The sequence below is a fragment of the Jaculus jaculus genome, chromosome 19 (assembly GCF_020740685.1).
Source record: "Jaculus jaculus isolate mJacJac1 chromosome 19, mJacJac1.mat.Y.cur, whole genome shotgun sequence".
Lineage (NCBI taxonomy): Eukaryota > Metazoa > Chordata > Mammalia > Rodentia > Dipodidae > Jaculus > Jaculus jaculus.
In genome coordinates, this window is record NC_059120.1 from 23,282,121 (window position 1) to 23,301,482 (window position 19,362).

Consider the following 19,362-nt stretch of genomic DNA (forward strand, 5'->3'; position numbering starts at 1 on the left):
GAGAATGGCACATCTGGGCCTCCAGCCACTGTAAACAAACTCCAGACGCATGCACCACTTTGTGCATCTGGCTTACATGGGTACTGGAGAATCGAACCTGGGTCCTCAGGTTTTTCAGGCAAGCACCTTAACCATTAAGCCATCTCTCCAGCCTGGATCATTGGTTTTTAATCTCCAAAATCAGACAATAAATTTTGGTTCACAATATATGAACCAAAATGCCCACCAGTAATAAAATGAATAATCTGGGGTGTGTTCAACACAATGGGGTGCATTACAGTGAACAGCTTGCTGCTAACACAACAATATGGGCCACTCTCATATACAAAGTGGTGAGTGAAAGAAGCCAGGCCCCAAGGGGTGTACCCTAGAAGATTAGCTGATACCTGTTACATAAAATCCAGGCAGAAAGATGAATCCAGCTAGGAATTACCATTTGGTGGGGTTCTTCTAATATGTTGGTGGAACTGCTTTTTGGCTCTGAATGCTGGACACAGAGATGTATTCTTTGTAAAAAATTAAACAGGTAGCTGGGCATGGTGGCACATGCCTTTAATCCCAGCACTCGGGAGGCAGAGGTAGGAGGCTCATCATGAGTTCAAGGCCACCCTGAGACTACATAGAGAATTCCAGGTCAGCCTGAGCTAAAGTGAGACCCTACCTCGAAAAACAAAAACAAAAACAAACAAACAAAAAAAATTAAACAGGGCCTAGAGAGATGGCTTAGTGGTTAAGGCGCTTTCCAGCAAAGCCAAAGGACCCAGGCTCCATTCCTCAGGGCCCACATAAGCCAGATGCATACATCTGGAGTTCGTTTGCAGTGGCTGGAGGCCCTGGCATGCCCATTCTCTCTCTCTCTCAAATAAATCAAAATAAAAAATAACAAAAACAGATTATATGCTAATGATATGTACCTTTTCTGTATATTTCAGTTCATTAGAAGTCGTTTTAGAAAAGATATCTGGAAAGCAAGCGACTCAGTCCATTGGCCAAAGCCTTTTATACCCATCTTCTATCACCCTCACTATCCTTTGGCCCTTTCTGCATTTCATATTGACGTTAGAAGAAAGCCCTTTATGACTTTTCAAAATTTTCCATGATGGGCCCCCTGATAAACATAGTCAACTGTGGGTGATTTTTTGAGGCCTGGTGATTAACATATTTCTGTATCATGGATTTTGGATACTGGTGACAGCTTGTCATTATGGTCCATTCAAGTGATGGACTTTTGTTCCTGCTGGGGTCATGGGAGCAGCAGTGAAGCCCTGTCTCTTGTTCGCAATGATGTCAGGAAAGGGCATGTTTTGTAATGGAGATTGCAGTGACCAGGCGCTGGCATGGGGTCTGTTCTTTATTTAACGACGTGAGATTTCTTAGTTGCCTGATGTTACAGAGGAAGTGGAATAAGTCAGATGTGACCATGGCAGAAGTCAGGCTACAAGGGGATCTTGTAAGCTCTGTCATGCTATTTTCTTTTTCTTTTAAAAACTAATTTATTGTTATTTATTTGTTGAGAGAGAGCGAGAGAGAGATAATGGGTGCACCAGGACCTCTAGCCAATGCAAACAAACTACAAATGTATGTGTCATCTTGTGCACCTAGCTTATGTGGGTATTGGGGAATTGAACCTGGGTCCTTAGGCTTTGCAGACAAGCACTCTAACCACTAAGCTATCTCTCTAGCCCCTACTTTCTTTTTAAAATTTTTTTGTTATTTTTATTTATTTATTTGAAAGTGACAGAGAAAGAGGCAGATAGAGAGAGGGAGAGAGAATGGGCACACCAGGGCCTCCAGCCACTGCAAATGAATTCCAGATGTGTATGCCCCCTTGTGCATCTGGCTAATGTGGGTCCTGGGGAATCGAGCCTCGAGCTGGGGTCCTTAGGCTTCACAGGCAAGCACTTAACCGCTAAGCCATCTCTCCAGCCCATCTAGCCCCTACTTTTTATATTGATTTGTTAGTATGCTTCCCTCTCTCAAGTTGGCTTGAATCTGACACCACACTGGCTTGAAAAGTTGTTTGATGCTAGCAACAATGTGAGAATCTGGACCTATCTTGAGCTCATCACACGGGGACTGTTGCAGTCAGCTTTGTGTTGTTGGCAGAAAACATTTAACCAAGAGCAGCTTGTGTGAGGAAAGGCTTTACTTTGGCTTACGTACTCTAGGGGAAGCTCCATGATGACAGGGAAAACCAATGGCATGAGCAGAGGGTGGACGTCGCCTCCTTGCCAACATCAGAAGGACCACAGCAGCAGCAAAGTGTGCCAAACACTGGCAAGGGGAAGCTGGCTATAACATTCATAAGCCCACTCCCAACCATACACTACCTCCAGGAGGCTCCAGTTACCAAACTGCCACCAGCGGGGAGCCTAGCAATCAGAACACATAAGTTTATAGGGGTTCACTTGGATCAAACCACCACAGGAACCATCTTAAAATAGTTTTAAAATACTTGAGTCTTTAAAAATATCAAAATATAGTTAGCTATGTATTTTTCCTGATTTAATAATTATGGGTAAAGGCAAAATGAACCAATATGTTTTTATTTATTAATATTAAAAATAATTAAGGGGCTGGAGAGATAGCTCAGCAGTTAAGGTGCTTGCTTGCAAAGCCTAAGGACCCCGGATTGATTCTCCAGTACCCATGTAAGCCAGATGCACAAGATGACACATATGTCTAGAGCCCATTTGCAGTGGCTGAAAGCCCCATTTTCTGCCTCTCTTTCTCTGTCTGTCTCAATAAGTAAAATAAATAAATAAAATATTTTTAAAAAATATTAGGAAAATCCTGGCAAGATAGCATGGTGGTTTAGGGTGTTTGCTTGCAAAGCCTGCTGGCCCATATTTGATTCCCCAGTACCCATGTAACACCAGGTGCCAAAGTGGCACATTCCTCTGGGTTCCTTTGCAATGGCAAGAGGCCCTAGTGTGCCTGTGGTCAGTTTCTCTCATATAAACAAATAAGTAATATTTTAAAAAATCTAGGACATAATTTGTGAAGCTATAATACACCCACAGAACTTAATAAAGTTTTAAACACTTTCCTTCCAAAATTCCTTCAAATAAAAATTTATATTTTGCCAAGAATGACATGTTTAATCTAAAATCCTTAAACAGATGTCTGCACTATAGATTTATTGCATAGCAGGTTTCATATTTCAAAGCATCTGGAGTATAAAGTTACCTCAAACACATTTGTTTCTCTTCCTAACTCCATTTAATGATGAGTTAGCAGCCAAGTGAAACCATCTGCTCTGCTCTACTTCAATGAAACTATTTCCGTTTCGCATCTTCATTGCACATGCGATGTGCATGCATGTATGTGTGTGGGCACACGTGTATATGGGTGTGTGCACATGTGTGTGAAAGCCAGAGGTCAATCTCAGGTGTCTTCCTCGACTGTTCTCCTTTTCTTTTTCCTTTGGTTTTCCAAAGTAGGGTCTCACTCTAGCTCAGGCTGACCTGGAATTCACTATGTTGTGTCAGGGTGGCCTCGAACTCCTACTTCTGCCTCCCAAATGCTGGGATTAAAGGCATGCGCCGCCACATCTGGGTCCTGTTTTTTTAGAGATAGAGAGGGTCTCCCACTAAACTGGAGCACACTGACTTGGCTAGATTAGCTAGCCAGGAGTCTCAGGGATCATCAGCATGCACCACTATGTTCAGTGCTGGATATCTGAACTCAGCTCCTCAGGCTTACACAGCAAGCATGTTACCTACTGAGCCACCCCTCCGGCCCCTAGTTTTGCCTTTAACTTCAGTTTACGCAAGGCGCTAGCAGACATCCTTTGAAATGAAGGCAGGAGAACGTAGTTGTACAGTGTTGGGGCTTTCAGAAGGACCCAAGTTCATGTGAATTTCTGCTGAATAGTAGAGAAAAGTCTACTTTCCATTCTCTTGGCCTCAGTTTCCATGATTGAAAATGGCATTAGTAACTCCTGTTCTGGCTAAACCACAGGTTTGTTATATTACTTAAGTTAGGCTAGTTATGTTTTGAATGTTATTTTTAAGTAGGTTTAAAAGTCGTCATTGGCCGGCACGCCTTTAATCCCAGCACTTGCCAGGCAGAGGTAGAAGGATCGTCGTGAGTTCGAGGCCACCCTGAATTCACATAGTGAATTCCAGGTCAGCCTGACCTAGAGTGAGACCCTACCTCGAAAAACAAACAACAAAAAAAGTTGTCATTGATTATATAAAGTATTAAAATAACGACAAAGAATAATAAAATTGGAACAATTCATAAATGAAGGGCCCTGTAGTTTTAAAAGTTGGTATTCAAGATGGCAGGACTTCTGGTCAGTTTCCTCCACCAAGAGTTGTTTCCCCGCTCTCAAGCTGGCTGGAATCTGACACCACTTTGGACATCTCATCAGGGTGGCCACTGGAGTTCGGGAACTCTCAGGTCCCCAATAGCGACGTCCATGGCCATTATAATTTACTGATGCACATCCCCCCGCCCCCAGCGCAGATTCTCCTTCCCGAGTCAGGCTGCAGTTCGTGACTATCACTTTCATAAGGAGGCGAACCCACCCTCACCATGCTGGGCTTTCAACCTGCGGAGGGCAGAAGGAGCAAAGGCTCCAGCGAGCACGCGGGCCAGAGCTCGGGGAGCCCGCTTAGCGGGAAGGGCTCCGAAACCGCGGGCCCTCAGGTGGTCGTCACGCCGGCACTGCGCTGCGCCAGCGCCGCGGCTGCGCTTAGCCTCGAACCCGGGGAGGCGGCCGCGGGCTCTGCCTGCCAAGCACACAAGCCAAGGGAGTCTGGGCAGCTCCTCTTGACCTGGCCCTGTTCCCGAACCATCTGCCCCGTGAGAAGCGCAGGCAGCTCCCGTCTTCCCCACCCCCAACCTCACATCTCGAAGTTCTTCCACCCGAGCGACAGTTCTCAGCCCAGGAATGTCCCCACTCACCGCAGAATAAAGCCTTCTTTGGAGGAAAGCATTCAAATGGTCTCCGGAAACAAGGGCTCCGATTCGCAGGGCCGCCTTTCTTCCTTGAATGGGAGGGGGAGCTTCGCGCCTGGGGGTCCCTCTCATGAATTAGCACTGTCACTAAGCAACCGTCTCTGACCCCAGTCCAGACCCGGCAAGATGGGAAGAAAAAAAAAAAAGACCATTTATTTCCCAGCCTTTTCTCATCGCCAGCTCATGAGCAGATTGTGAATACCAAGTGTCCCCAGACACTTATGTGTCGAGACAGAGGGCCAGAGAACAACAATGGCCTTAAAGAAGGCTGGGGTCACTTCCCGTAACCCTACTGAGTTATCCAAGGGGACAAGTGGGTGCCTGGGACCAATTGCACACCCCGGGGTATCGTTTCGTTTAAGTTTCACAGCGACCTGGGAAGTAGATGTTGGCATGGCGGACAGCGGACTGCAACAATGTCCAGAGAGGCGCCGGGTGACCTGGGTCAGAGCACGCCGCAGTAAGCAGGTGACTCAGGCCGGGTCCATCTGGCCCAAAGCGCCTGACCTTTCCTCCACAGGCACAAAAGATGCGGGGATGGAGCTGTCCTGGGCAGGAAGCTGGGTAGCCAGCTACACAAGCCCTGGTGCCTATTAGTAACCAAATATTTGTTAACCTAAAAGTCCCACTGAGTTGCTCACTGGCTAATCATGATTTGATTTCTCCCTGGACATAGTAGCTTGTTTGCTCCTCGCAGTGTGTTCATCTAGTGTTTATGGGCCATGCTGAGGTTGTCGGGACTCCCACAGGAAGGGTGAAGAGGGAAGGAGTTAATTCTTCATAATCTCTCCATGCCCCTCACAGCCTCTCCCCGGTGCACCAAACAGTAGTCCACACAGCCCATCGCTTCAGTATCTTCCTCCTCTGCTGCCCAGAAAACATTCTTCTATACTCGAAGACTATCTTTGGAAAGCTTTCGTGAGTCTTCCCAGTTATCCAATGCTTTCTTTTTGCTCTAAGAGCATGTTGTGTGGCACTGTGATGTGATGCACCACCCAAATTGTCCTCGATTGAAGGCTCACCTGACCAGAAGTGCTGTAGGCATCTCCTCAGGCATGCCCCTGTCTGGTGACCCACATTCAGTGATAAAATAGAATGCAAAGTCTATCTTGGCCCAACTTGGAACAATCATGAAAGACCAGAGCTCCATTTTTTTGTTTCCTGAAGTCCATTCAGAGGCATGGGACTTCTTTCTCTAAGGAAGGGACAAACTCACTCACAAAGAGCAAGAAGGAATGTGTGCCCTCTGATGTGGGCACCTCGGTGCTTATGTGTCTTTTGTCGTTCCTGCTACTGCTCTGGGATTATTGTATCAAAGGATTTAGGATTATTGACCCCGGGAACACTTTTGAATTAGCTTGGGTCCAGGCAGAAGTGGGTATGGAGGCTCCTTACCATCCTGGATCGTGGATTGGAACAAAACTAGGCCAAAGAAAACACTGTTAAAGAGGGCCCCTTCCCCTCCACAGAGGATATTCTTCCTCTAGACTCATGTGGGGCCAAGCTCAAGGGTGTCTCTTCTGATGTGAGGGGCGACCTTCCTGGTTGCCCCCGCTCGGCAGCGTGTGCGTGTCCACTGGCATGTAAACAAGAGCTTCTATTTACTTGTGGTCTATCAACATGCTTCTACTGTCTGTGTACACTTCTGGATCCTTCCCTGATGTTGTGTAAGTACTCCAGCATGCAGCAACAAGATGGTTTGCTTCCTCTTAGGTAGTCGAAGTAGGAAAGAGTGACTTAATTCAGCAATTAGACTGTCCTGTCCAAGAGAGCAATGAAAACCGTGGACCTGGTGAGACATGAGCCTCTCTCACCTTGCGGCTGGAAGGGTGTTGTCCAGAGCCGGGTGTTGGCTTCTCCTCTGTCCCTGCGGGGCTGCCCATTGGGAGAGGAGATGGGAAGCGAGGAAAAGTCCCACTTTGGCTGGCATTGTAGTGTCATCTAAGTCTTCCCTTGATGTCTGGGGTGGGGGAGGCTTCATAAGGAACGCACAGATTCCCCACTAGACAGTGCTGCTGGTCCCATTGGGGGCATCTGTTTCAAGGGTTGGCAGGTATTTCTTCTTCAGTCCCCAGGCATGCACATCCAACTTGTAGCTGCTACGAGCCCTCAGTTATTCTGGCAGCTCTTCAGACAACACCCAGGACGACCCAACACACATATCTTTTCTCATCGTTCATTGCCTCAGCATTGCAGAGCCCTCACCCCAACACAACCATTGCAGCAGTCTCCTGCCTCAGCTTCCAGAGCAAGAGGTTGGCCGAGCTCTTGCTCTGTGGACTCCCAAATCGAGAAACCCCAGGAAGTGGCCAAAAGGCATTGCAAGGGAAGAAAATGATCAAGAAAGACCAGGGCAGGCATAAGGGTAAATTTCTGATCTAGGCATCTTGGTCCTCAATTGTAGAGTTCCCACATGGCACCCTTTGGAGGGTCAGGATACAGAGAGTAGAAGGGTGGGCTCCCCACCTGCCCCCCTAGGTACTCCCCACTCTCTCTCTCTCCTCTCCAAGGTGATGAGTAGCTGCAAGTCTTAGAACAGGTTTTCTGAAGTTTCCTTTGAAATGCCCACAGAGATCTCACCCCTTAACAGGGTTACAAAGAGACTATGTCTGGGTGCCTCGTCAGGGCCACAATGTCATATCCTGTTACATCAAGTTTATGGATGTGGATTCTGGTATGGACATCTTAATAACTTTTAGCTGTTTAAGACAAAAACCACACAGTTCACAGGTATGTTAAGCTGGTAGAGGGAAATAAATTATAAAAAAGGACTGAGTGTCCATCTCTGCCATATTTCAAAAGCACTTTTCTGATGTTTCTTAACAAAATTTGAAGGACTGGAGTCTGACAGTAAATTCATGGGCACTCCTCTGTCTTCTGTAGAATTGGGGAGTGTGTGTGAAGGGGTGTGAGGAAGGGGCTGGAAACAGCTCATTCTGCTAGTTTGAGGAGTAGCAGAGGGAAGAGCAGGGTAAGCGTTTCTATTCTTCGTGTTGTTGAACCTAGGGTGGCCTTGAGCTTACAGTGATCCTCCTGACTCAGTCAACAGTGTGTTAGGATTACAAACATGACTCACCAAATTCTTCCTTCCCTCTCTCCTCTTTCCCTCATAAATGTTTCATTTGTTGCAAATGTTTGTGAATTTTAGCAGTCCATTGGGTATTTTTTATAGAATGCAGCAATGTAGTTTTGAGATAAATTTAACTATTAAACCTCTTCTTGTTCAAAGCAACCTCTTTGGTTTTTTTGGGTGGGGGAGAAAGTGGCCTTTCTGAGGGTCATGCTATGTAACTCGGTCTGACCTCAAAGCTGAGATCCTCTTATCTCAGCTTCTCAGTGCTGTGATTACACACTGCAGCCTGCTTTAAGCCACTGTATTAAAAGAGCAACACTGAATACTTCCTGTAGCTCGGGTGAATGGACACATACAGCAACATCCCATTTGTCTTGGACCAGCAGGGAATGAGGCATTTCAGAAGAAAAAATATTCAGGTACGGTGGTGGCTTGAATGAAGTGTCCCCATAGCCTCAGATATATATATACAGTTCAGAATGAGTAGATTTGATGCTAGATTTAAAGATCTGCTGGGAGAATCCTACTATTTCATCATTCCATTGTATTTCTATTCTGAGAGTTTCATAGATGTGTGCTTACTCGCCTGAACCAGACACTTTCTATAGGTAAGCAAGAAGTTCTCTTCACCTTTTAAAACAGAGGCATATCTACAACATGGTAGGGTTAAACAATTTATCAAAGGTTAATCAATATTTTGGTCAGAAAAAGAAGACCAAAGTGTGTACTTACATTTCCCAGCTTGCAGTTGTAATTACTAGACCCAAGAAAGATAAAAACTGAACACCATAAGAAAAGCTCTTGTTCTGTTTTCCCATATTTTTTATTGACAACTTCTATACTTACAGAGAGTAAACCATGATGTTTCCCTCCCCTCCCCTACTTTCCTTTTCACAACTCTGCTCTCCATTATATCCCCTCCCTCTTTCCATTAGTATCTCTTTTAATTTGATGTCATTATCTTTTTCTCCTATTATGAGGATCTTGTGTGGGTATTGCTAGGCACTGCGAGGTCGTGGATATCAAGGCCAGTTTCTGTCTGGACAGTTGCAATGTAAGGAGTCCTACCCTTCCCTTGGCTCTTACATTCTTTCTGCCACCTCTTCCGCAATGGACCCTGAGCCTTGGAGGGTATGATAGAGATGTTTCAGTGCTGGACACTCCTCCGTCCCTTCTTCTCAGCACTCTGGAAAGAGAAGCTTCTCTAACCAGAAGTGAGAGTAGCATTAATATATGAATATGAACATTAAATGTAGTGCTTTCAGGGAAATTTGGTGAAAATAATACATGCATTTTTCCAGAAAAGAACAGGCTTTATACCCCGAAGGCTCATGACCACCCTTGCCATAGACTTCTGATTAGGTTTTCAGTACCAGGCATGTATTCCCTCCCATGGAGTGGGCCTTCAGTCCAATTAGAGGGCATTTGGTTTCCTCCAAAGAAGACATGCCACTATTGCACTCATTCAGTCATTTGGCCTGTCTGGCCAAATCTGAGGCTTCCAATGTCCACTGTTTTCACTGCTGATGACTTCTGTCTCCCACAGGGCTACATACAGCTTTCTCCAGCTTTCAGTTGGCTGGTATACAGGGAGAAGGTTTTCTGCTCAGCACCAGCTTGATTTCTCAATGACTTTGCTGCTCAGTCATGTGAAGTCTTCAGCAATAGGATCTTACCATCTGTTACTCAAGGGAAACGAAGGGCCTTGGCAATAGCCTGTAATATTTTGGAGGTAACAGGGACCTCCCTGACCAACAACTCACTGGAAGGTATCCCATCCCTGGCACTGAAAATTTTCTAGTAAGAATCTATGGCTTCTCGATGTGCCATTATTCAAAAAGTAGGTTGTCATATGTCTTATTCAGAATATCTTGAATTTTGATTGAGCCTCTTCCCCACCCTTCTTTTATACAATCTCTTCCCCTGACCTCACTTAGGCTTTTCCTCTCCCTGTAATCTGTTCTTCTACTTACATATATACAATACCATTCCCTTAAGTCCTTCCCTCTCTTCCCTCCCTTATAGCCTTTTTCTAGATTACTGGCCTCTGCTACCAATTTTTGCTTTCAGCTCACATACAAGTCCATACATTTGTAGCTAGGATCCACATATGAGAGAAGATGTGATGTCTGGCTTTTGGAACCTGGCTTACCTCAGATCCATCCATTTTCCTGCAAATTTCATTTTTCTTTACTGCTGAATAGAACTCCATTGTGTATCCATTCATCTGTGGACAGACATCTAGGCTGGTTCCATTTCCTAGATATTGTGAATAGAGCAGCAATAAACATGGTGGTGCAAGTATCTCTAAGGTAATGAGAACAGTTGTTAGGATATATGCCTAGCCATTCTATAGCTGGATCATATGGTAAATCTATTTTTAGCTGACCCAAGAACCTCCACACTGATTTCCACAATAGCTGTGCCAGATTACATTCCTATCAAGAGTGTAGAAGGGTTCCCCTTTTTCCACATCCTCACCAAAATTTATTGTCATTTTGTTTTCTTGATGATGGCCATTCTTACAGGAGTGAGATGGAATCTCAAAGTAATTTTAATTTGCATTTCCATAATGGCTAAGGATGTAGAACACATTTTTAGATGTTTATATGCCATCTGTATTTCTTCCAATGAGAACTCCCTATTTAGTTCCATAGCCCATTTTGTAAATGGATTGTTTGATTTCTTATTGTTCTGTTTTTTGAGTTCTTTGTATATTCTGGACATTAATCTTCTGTCAGATGTATGGCTGGCAAAGATTTCCTCCCATTCTGTGGGTTGTCTCCTTGCTCTATTCACAGTGTCCTTTGCTGTACAAAAGCTTTGTAATTTCATGAGATCCCATTGGTTGATTAGTGGTTTTATTTCCTGAGCAATTGGGGTTATATTCAGAAAGTCATTGCCTATGCCAATATGTTAAAGGGTTTCTCCTACTCTTTCTTCTAGCAGTTTCAGAGTTTCAGGTCTGATACAAAGGTCCTTGGTCCACTTGGATTTGATTTTTGGCATGGGGAAAGACAAGGATCTATTTTCATCCTTCTACATATAGATATCCAGTTTTCCCAGCACCACTTGTTGAAGAGGCTATCTTTTCTTCAAGGAATATTTTTGGCATTTTTGTCAAAATTAGATGGCTGTAGCTGCCCGGATTAACATCTGGGTCCTCTATTCTGATCTACATGTTTGTCTTTGTGCCAATACCATGATGTTTTTGTTACTATGGCTTTGTAATATAGCTTAAAATCACATATTCACATATGGTGATGCCATAAGACTTATTTTTGTTGCTCAATTTTTTTTTATTTTTTATTTTTTTTGCTTTTAGAGGTTTTTTTTTTTGGTACTTCCAAATGAATTTTAGGATTGTTTTTTCTATTTCTGTGAAGAATACTATTGGAATTTTAATGAGAATTGCATTAAGTGCGATTGCTTTTGGTAAAATTGACATTTTCACAATATTGATTCTTCCAATCCAAGAACATGGGATGTCTTTCCATTTCCTAGTGTCTTCTGTAATTTCTCACTTGAGTGTTTTAAAGTTCTCATTATAGAGATCCTTCACTTCCTTGATTAAGTTTATTCCAAGGTACTTTATTTATTTATTTATTTATTTTTGAGACAATTGTGAATAGGAGAGATTCCCTGATTTCATCTTCCACATGGTTGTTGTTAGTATGTAGGAAAGCTACTGATTTATATGTGTTTATTTTGTATCAATGCATGTTACTAAAAGTGTCTATCAGTGTGAATAGTTTGCTGATAGAGTTTTTAGGGTCCTTTATGTATAGAATCATATCATCTGCAAATAATGATAATTTGATCTCTTCCTTTCTAATTTTTATTCCTTTTATGATTGTTTCTTGCCTTATTGCTATGGCTAAGAGTTCCAGAACTATATTAAATAAAAGTGGGGACAGTGGACACTCTTGTCTTGTTCCTGAATTTAGTGGAAAAACTTCAGTTTTTTCCCCCTTTTAGTATTATGTTGACTGTAGGTTTGTTATAAATAGCTTTTATTATGTTGAGATATGTTCCTTCTATTCCAGTTTCTTTAATACTTTTACCACAAAGGGATGTTGGATTTTGTCAAATGCCTTTTCTGCATCTATTGAGATAATCATGTGATTTTTGTCCTTCAGACCATTTATATGATGTATTACATGTATTGATTTGCATATATTGAACCATCACTGCATCCCTGGGATAAAGCTAACTTTGTCAGGATGAATGATCTTTCTCATATATTCTTGTGTTCTTTTTGCCAATATTTTGTTCAGAATTTTTGCATCTATGTTCATGAGGGAGATTGATCTGTAATTTTCTTTGTCTTTCTTTCTTTTTTTTTGTTCTGTCTTTGTCTGGTTTTGGTAGCAGGGTGATGTTGGGTTCATAGAAGAAGTTCTTTTAGTTTGGAGACTTCTTATAACTGCTTGGATCTCCATCCTAGTTATAGATCTATTTAAATGGTTTATCTTGATTTAATTTTGGTAGGTCATACATATCAAGGAAATCATCCATTTCTTTCAGATTTTCAAATTTAGAGGTGTATATTTTCTTAAAGTATGTCCTTATGAGTTTCTGAGTTTCTTGGGTACCTATTGTAATGGTGCCTTTTTCATCTCTAATTTTATTAATTTTTGTCTCTTCTCTCTTTCTTCTGGTCAGATTTGATAAGGGTTTATCAATCTTGTTTACTCTTTCAAAGAACCAACTCTTTGTTTCATTCATTCTTTGGATTTTTTTCTTGTTTCTATTTCATTAATTTCTGCCTTAATCTTTATTATTTCTTCCCATGTACTGATTTTTGGTTTGACTTGCTCTTCTTTTTCCAAGGCTTTAATGTGAAGCATTAAATTGTTTGCTTGTTAAGTCTAATTTTTTTTTAAAAAATACATGTTTGACTCTTTTTTTTTTAATTTTTTTTTTTAATTTGAGAGTGACAGACACAGAGAGAAAGGCAGATAGAGGGAGAGAGAGAGAATGGGCGCGCCAGGGCTTCCAGCCTCTGCAAACGAACTCCAGACGCGTGCGCCCCCTTGTGCATCTGGCTAACGTGGGACCTGGGGAACCGAGCCTCGAACCGGGGTCCTTAGGCTTCACAGGCAAGCGCTTAACCGCTAAGCCATCTCTCCAGCCCGACTCTTTATTTTTTTATTTCTATTTATTTATTTATTTGAAAGTGGCAGACAGAGAGAGAGAGAGAGAAAGGGCACGCCAGGGCCTCTAGCCACTGCAAACAAACTCCAGATGTGTGTGCCCCCTTGTGCATCTGGATAACATGGGTCCTGGGGAATTGAGCCTCAAACCGGAGTCCTTAGGCTTCACAGGCAAGTGCCTAACTGCTAAGCCATCTCTCCAGCCCTCTAATTTCTTAATATAGGCACTTAGAGCTATAAATTTCCCTTGTAGGACTTCCCTCATTGTGTCCCAGAGGTTTTGGTATATTGTATTCTCACTAGCATTTGATTCTCTAACTTTATTGATTTCCTTTTTGATTTCTTCAATGACCCATTCATCATTCAATAGTGTACTGTTTAGTCTCCATGAATTTCTGTATGTGCTATAGTTTTTCTTGTTGCTGATTTGTCATTGTGGTCAGATAGAGTACAAGAGATTGTTTCAGTTTTCTTGTATTAGTTGAGATTTGCTTTGTGTCCTAATATGTGGTCTATTTTAGAGAATATTCCATGTCCTGCTGATAAAAATGTATATTCTGCACCATTTGGATGGAATGTTCTGTAGATATCTGTTAGGTCTATTAGTTCCATGACATCATTTAATCCAGATGTCTCTCTGTTTATTTTTTGCCAGGATGATCTGTCAATTGAGGAAAATGGGATATTGAAGTCTCCCACTACAGTTGTATTTGGTGTTATCTGTGACCTTAAGTCTAATAGTGTTTGTTGATGAAATTGGGGGGCCCCATGTTAGGTGCATATATATTTAGGAATATAATGTCCTCCTGTTGGAGTGTTCCTTTCACCAGTATAAAATGACCTTCTTTATCATTCCTCACTAATGTTGTTTTGAAGACTATCCTGTCAGGTATTAGGATAGCAACCCCTGCTTGTTTCCTAGGCCCATTTGCTTGAAATACCATTTTCCATCCTTTCACCCTAAGGCAGTGTCTATCTTTTATTGAGAGATGAGTTTTCTGGAGGCAACAAATGTCAGGATCCTGCCTTTTAATCCAGTCTGCAATCCTGTGTCTTTTGGTTGGGGCATTGAGGCCATTGATATTAGGAGTTATTATTGAAAGGTATGTATTTATTCTTGCCATTCTTATTGTTTTGAAGTCCTTCTTGTTTTCCCTTTACTCTCTAGTTTTAATTGATATTTGAATATAGTTTATTTTTTCCCCATTTCCTTTTTTGTATGTTTTGCTTTCTCTTTAGCATGAAGAATTCCTTCAAATATTTTCTGTAGAGCTGGTTTAATTGTCATAGATTCTTTTAGCCTGCTTTACTTGTGGACTGTGATTATTTCTCTATTTGAATGGATAGCTTTGCAGGATAAAGTATTCTTAGTTGACAGTTGTTATCTTTCAGAACTTGCAATACATCATTCCAAGCCCTCTGGCTTTTAAAGTTTGTGTTGAGTAATCTGCTATGATTCTGATGAGCTTGCTTTTGTAGGTGACTTGCTTTATCTCTCTAACTGCTTTCAATATAGTTTCTTTGGTTTGCCTGTTTAATAGTTTAATTATAACCTGGCAAGGAGAGGTTATTTCCATGTTTTGTCTGTTTGATGTTCTAAAAGCTTCTTGTATCTGAATTGGCATTTCTTTCCCAATGTGGGGAAATTTTTCTTCTATGATTTCGTTGAAAATGCCTACTAAGCTTCTGGACTGAAATTTTCCTCCTTCTACTATACTCTGAATTCTTATGTTTGATCTTTTCATAGTGTCTTGAATATCTTGAAATTCCCATTCATACCATCATATTAACTTGTCTTCTCTTTGTTGGGCTGTATTAGGTCTGCCACCTGGTCTTTTTATTTAGATAGTCTGTTGTCTCCTTCTTCCATTTTACTGGTGAGACTTTCCACAGATTTTTTTTATTTGACTGACTTCAGAGCCAGGATTTCAGCCTGGTTTTTCTTCAGCATTTCTATTTCCTTACTCATGTCTTGTAATGATCTCCTTATTTTATTAAGCTGGTTTCCTGTGTACTCTTCCAGGAGTTTGTTTACTTCTTTAATTCCTTTGTTTTCTTCTTTAATTTCTTTGAGTATAGATAAAACCTTTTAAAAAATCTTTGTCAGGCATTTCATCTAAAACAATCTCATTGGTGATCATTTCTGATGGATTTATAATTTTTGGTGGGATTGTATTGTCTTGATTCTTTGTGTTTCTTTTATCATAATGTTGCAACTTTTGCATCCTGAATTGATTTGATGCTTGGATTTTCTACTTATCTGTGGTGTTCTTTGATGTGGTAATCCACTTTTATATACTTTCAGGATATGAGTTTAAGATGCCAGGTATAGCTCTTGTACCCCAATCCAACCACAGAAGTAACCCTAGGTGTTGAGTTTACTTGCTAAGCAGGTATTCTAGTTGACTGGGTAGAACAATTTACTGGCAAATTCTAAAGTTCAACTGAACAATATACACATTCAGTTAAAAAAAATAGCACAGAGTATGTATTTGCGGGCATTAAAACACACAGATAGTCTTATAAAGCCAAAATCCCTAAGGGCGAGTGTTGCTATAAACCCTTAATCTTGTCAGCTGGGAGATAGAGATTTCTGTTCTGAATTGGGTTCCAGATCAGTCTGGATCTGAATCAGACCCTGCCCCCAATAATGACAGAAGCAAAAAACAAAGGCCCTATAAATCTGAAAGCATCAAATGCAACAATATTCAACCCCCAAATGCACTTTATTTGAAAATGGTAAAGCCAACCAACCAAGAATATGTAAACCATAACCTGCCCTGACATGGAAAGAGAGATTAGCTCTCTGTTAGTTAGCCTTGTTACCTTTTAGGGTGGCTTCCAATCTCACCAATGCTGAGAGCCCACCTCCATCCCTCCGTGTTGAGCTGAGGAGCTGGAGTTCTGATCCGCTCTGCTGGGTGCGCTGCCACCAGGGCCTGAGTGCTGGAGGTTTGCGTTCTGATGGTTGGGGATGGCAGAGTGCAGAAAGCCTGGAGTTGCTCACATAGTCCTGCCTGCATCCCTGTTTTAATTGATCTCGGCTATCTTTGCTTCAGATTTCTTCTCTCTGCAAGGAAGCTGATGAGGTTGGAATACCCCTTGTTTGGTCTCTACTGCTGCTGCTGCCACTGCTTGGCATGCCTGGTGGGACGGAGCCGGGCCTTTTCTTTCTTTCTTTCTTTCTTTCTTTCTTTCTTTCTTTCTTTCTTTCTTTCTTTCTTTCTTTCTTTCTTTTTATTTTGAGGCAAGCTCAACAGATTGACCTTTTTTATGAGTGATTGAGAGAGAGAGAGTATTGGCATACCAGGGCCTCCAGCCACTGAAATCGAACTCCAGATGTGTGTACCTCCTTGTACACATGTGTGGGCCCTGCTCATGCATCATCTGTGTGTCTGGCTTACGTGGAATCTGGGGAGTCAAACATGGGTCCTTAGGCTTCATAGGCAAGCACCTTAATTGTTAAGCCATCCCTCCAGCCCTAGCCTCAGGTATTTTTGATTAAGCTTCCTACTTAATCTCCAGCAGACTGAGCCCTGCTGGACGAAGTGTGTTTCTGAGGGGTGGGGGGTAGAGCTTCAGTCCAGCCCTGTGGTGTGTTCAGAGCTGGATCATGCTTGCTGTTTGACCACTGCTATGGATGGATGGTGACGTGAGCCAGCTTCCTCGGCCACGATGAAGCTTCTCCAGGAATCAGCAAACCTGAAATAAACCCTTTCCTCCCATAAGCTGCTTCTGGTGGGTGTTCTTTCCCAGCAGTGACAAGGTGACTGCGACAAGAGCCTAAGTGTCTCCCTGAAGGACTCCATGTTAAAGGTCAATGTGTTTAATGAAAGATTTGCCCAGGTATCTTGGATCCCCCTGCCTTATTTTAAAAAAGGGGGTACAACGAGTGTCAGACCCCAGTTACCTGACTGACTTGAAGCATTACTGTGAACACCAGTGGTATTGGGTCACTCTGGACTCTGCCTTGTCCTCTGAGGCTGTCTAAGCTGGCCGACTGCTTCTCTACTCCTGCCCTCCAGGACCCTGTAATTTTCCCCTGTAGTTCCCTGTTCAAGAGTCTAGGGTTGCTCTGTAACCTGTGCCATGTGGTACCCACATTCGTGTTGATGACAGAAGTTTCAGTGCTAGAGAGAATTGGGTTGTTTACTCTTGCCTTTGTGGGGATGAGGAATCAGGAGCACTGAGAAGAAACTCACCAAGTGTCTCTCAGAAGTAAACTTGCTTTGCCTTTGCCATTTCCATCATCTTAAGTTTGGGGGCCAAGTGTCTCTGGTTAGGGCTTTGTTGTCATTTCAGCATTACTAGTCTTTCAGAGCCCTGACAGTTCTGGAAGCAGCCTATTGGGTCTTTTAGTGTTAAGTGAGTCTGAGCTACGCAGGCTGTCTCTCTTGACCAAAGTGCTTATGACCAGAAGTGTTTCAGGCTATAAATATTTTCAGATTTTTGAAATATATTATCTCAGAGATATCTGCATAGAAGCATGAAATTCAGTTGTTTCACCTATACCTCATAGACCAGGCATACAGATCCTTTCACACACATTGTTAGTGCATCTGTGACTTTGATCTCTACCACGTGGGGCAGGGATGGGCTGTTCGACTTGTGGTGCCATGTCAAAATACTCTGAAGCAGTTTGTACTTGGCATTTTCAGATTAGAGGTGCTCATCCTGTAATAGAGTGACCTAGGATTCTAACTGTAACTCCAAATTGAATTTAGGGGCTCGCATTGGTGTGTGGAGGGACCCTCAGACTTAACTCTGGCCTGTGTGCATAACAGGGAACTATTGGACTGGAGATTGCTTCATAAATGGAAATTCACAGGCCAGACTTTGTAAGAGTCTTCTGTTGTGTGTAAAGCACCCAGGACTGGCCACATCCTTATTGTGAAAATTCAGGTTTAAACACAAACCAACCAAATGTCCAGTGCCTTGCTGGGCAAGGAAGCAAGGAGGAGCTTAGCCTACACAAGTATGCTTTCAGTTAAGAAGGAAGAGGCTCCTTTTAAACACTGTTTTCTTAAGGCCCCTCAGGATTTCCTATCAGCACATGATGAATATTTTGAGTCTTGTAAGCAGTTGGGCTATTGCTCCAGCATGTAATTAAATGATCAAGTGATTCAAATGCTATCGTGGGGGCTGAAGACATGGCTCGGTATGTGCAGTGCAAGCATGACGACCTGCGTTTGGATGCCCAGCAGCCATGTAGAAGGCTGGAAAGGAAGTCTGCCTGGCAAATCCAGTGTGGGGGAGGCAGAGACAGGAGCATCCCTAGGGCACACTGGCCAGCCTGTCTAACTGAACTGGTGAGTTCTGGGTTTAGTGAGAGACCCTATCTCATAAACACAAGGTGGAGAAGTGACAGAAGATCCGTGACATCAACCACAGGCCTCTACACACACACACAAACATGCACACCACACACATCTGCATACACACATGCATACTCACAAACATGCATATATACATGCATACCACAAACTCACACACACTCACCTACATACATACACACACGCACACCACACACTCACACATGCATACACACATACACACCACACATACATACTTACCCACATGTATACACACACACCACACACATGAATACACATGTGCACACCACACACACATTTACATACATGCACACTCACATGCGTACATACACACTACACATGCTTACACACCCGCACACCACACACATTCACACACATGCACACCGTACAAGGCATATACACACACTATGCACACACTTGCACACATGCATACACATATGCATACCACACACACATGCAAACCACACACACAATGCTGTTTTAATGCTATGATGAAATGATTTTTTTGGACACATGTTTAGAAAACTGAAGGCTCTTTCCCACAGTACTGACAGAGCCATTTATAGAGGAAACGCAATATGTACAATGAATTGCGCCTACACATTGGGGAAGGTTTGAAAAGCAAAATTGAGGAAATAGTGGATGGCAGAAATAAACCTCTTATCTTGAAGATACAGTAAAAGCAAACACAAAGTGAGTGGTTTGTAAGATTAACACATCTGAATCAGAGCTGACTACAAAAGTCTTGCAGTCTGGATGATGTGCAGATATGCAAAGCAGAGTCCATGTCTTTAATAACAGGCTTTTCTTGTTACAACCAGGGACTCAAACA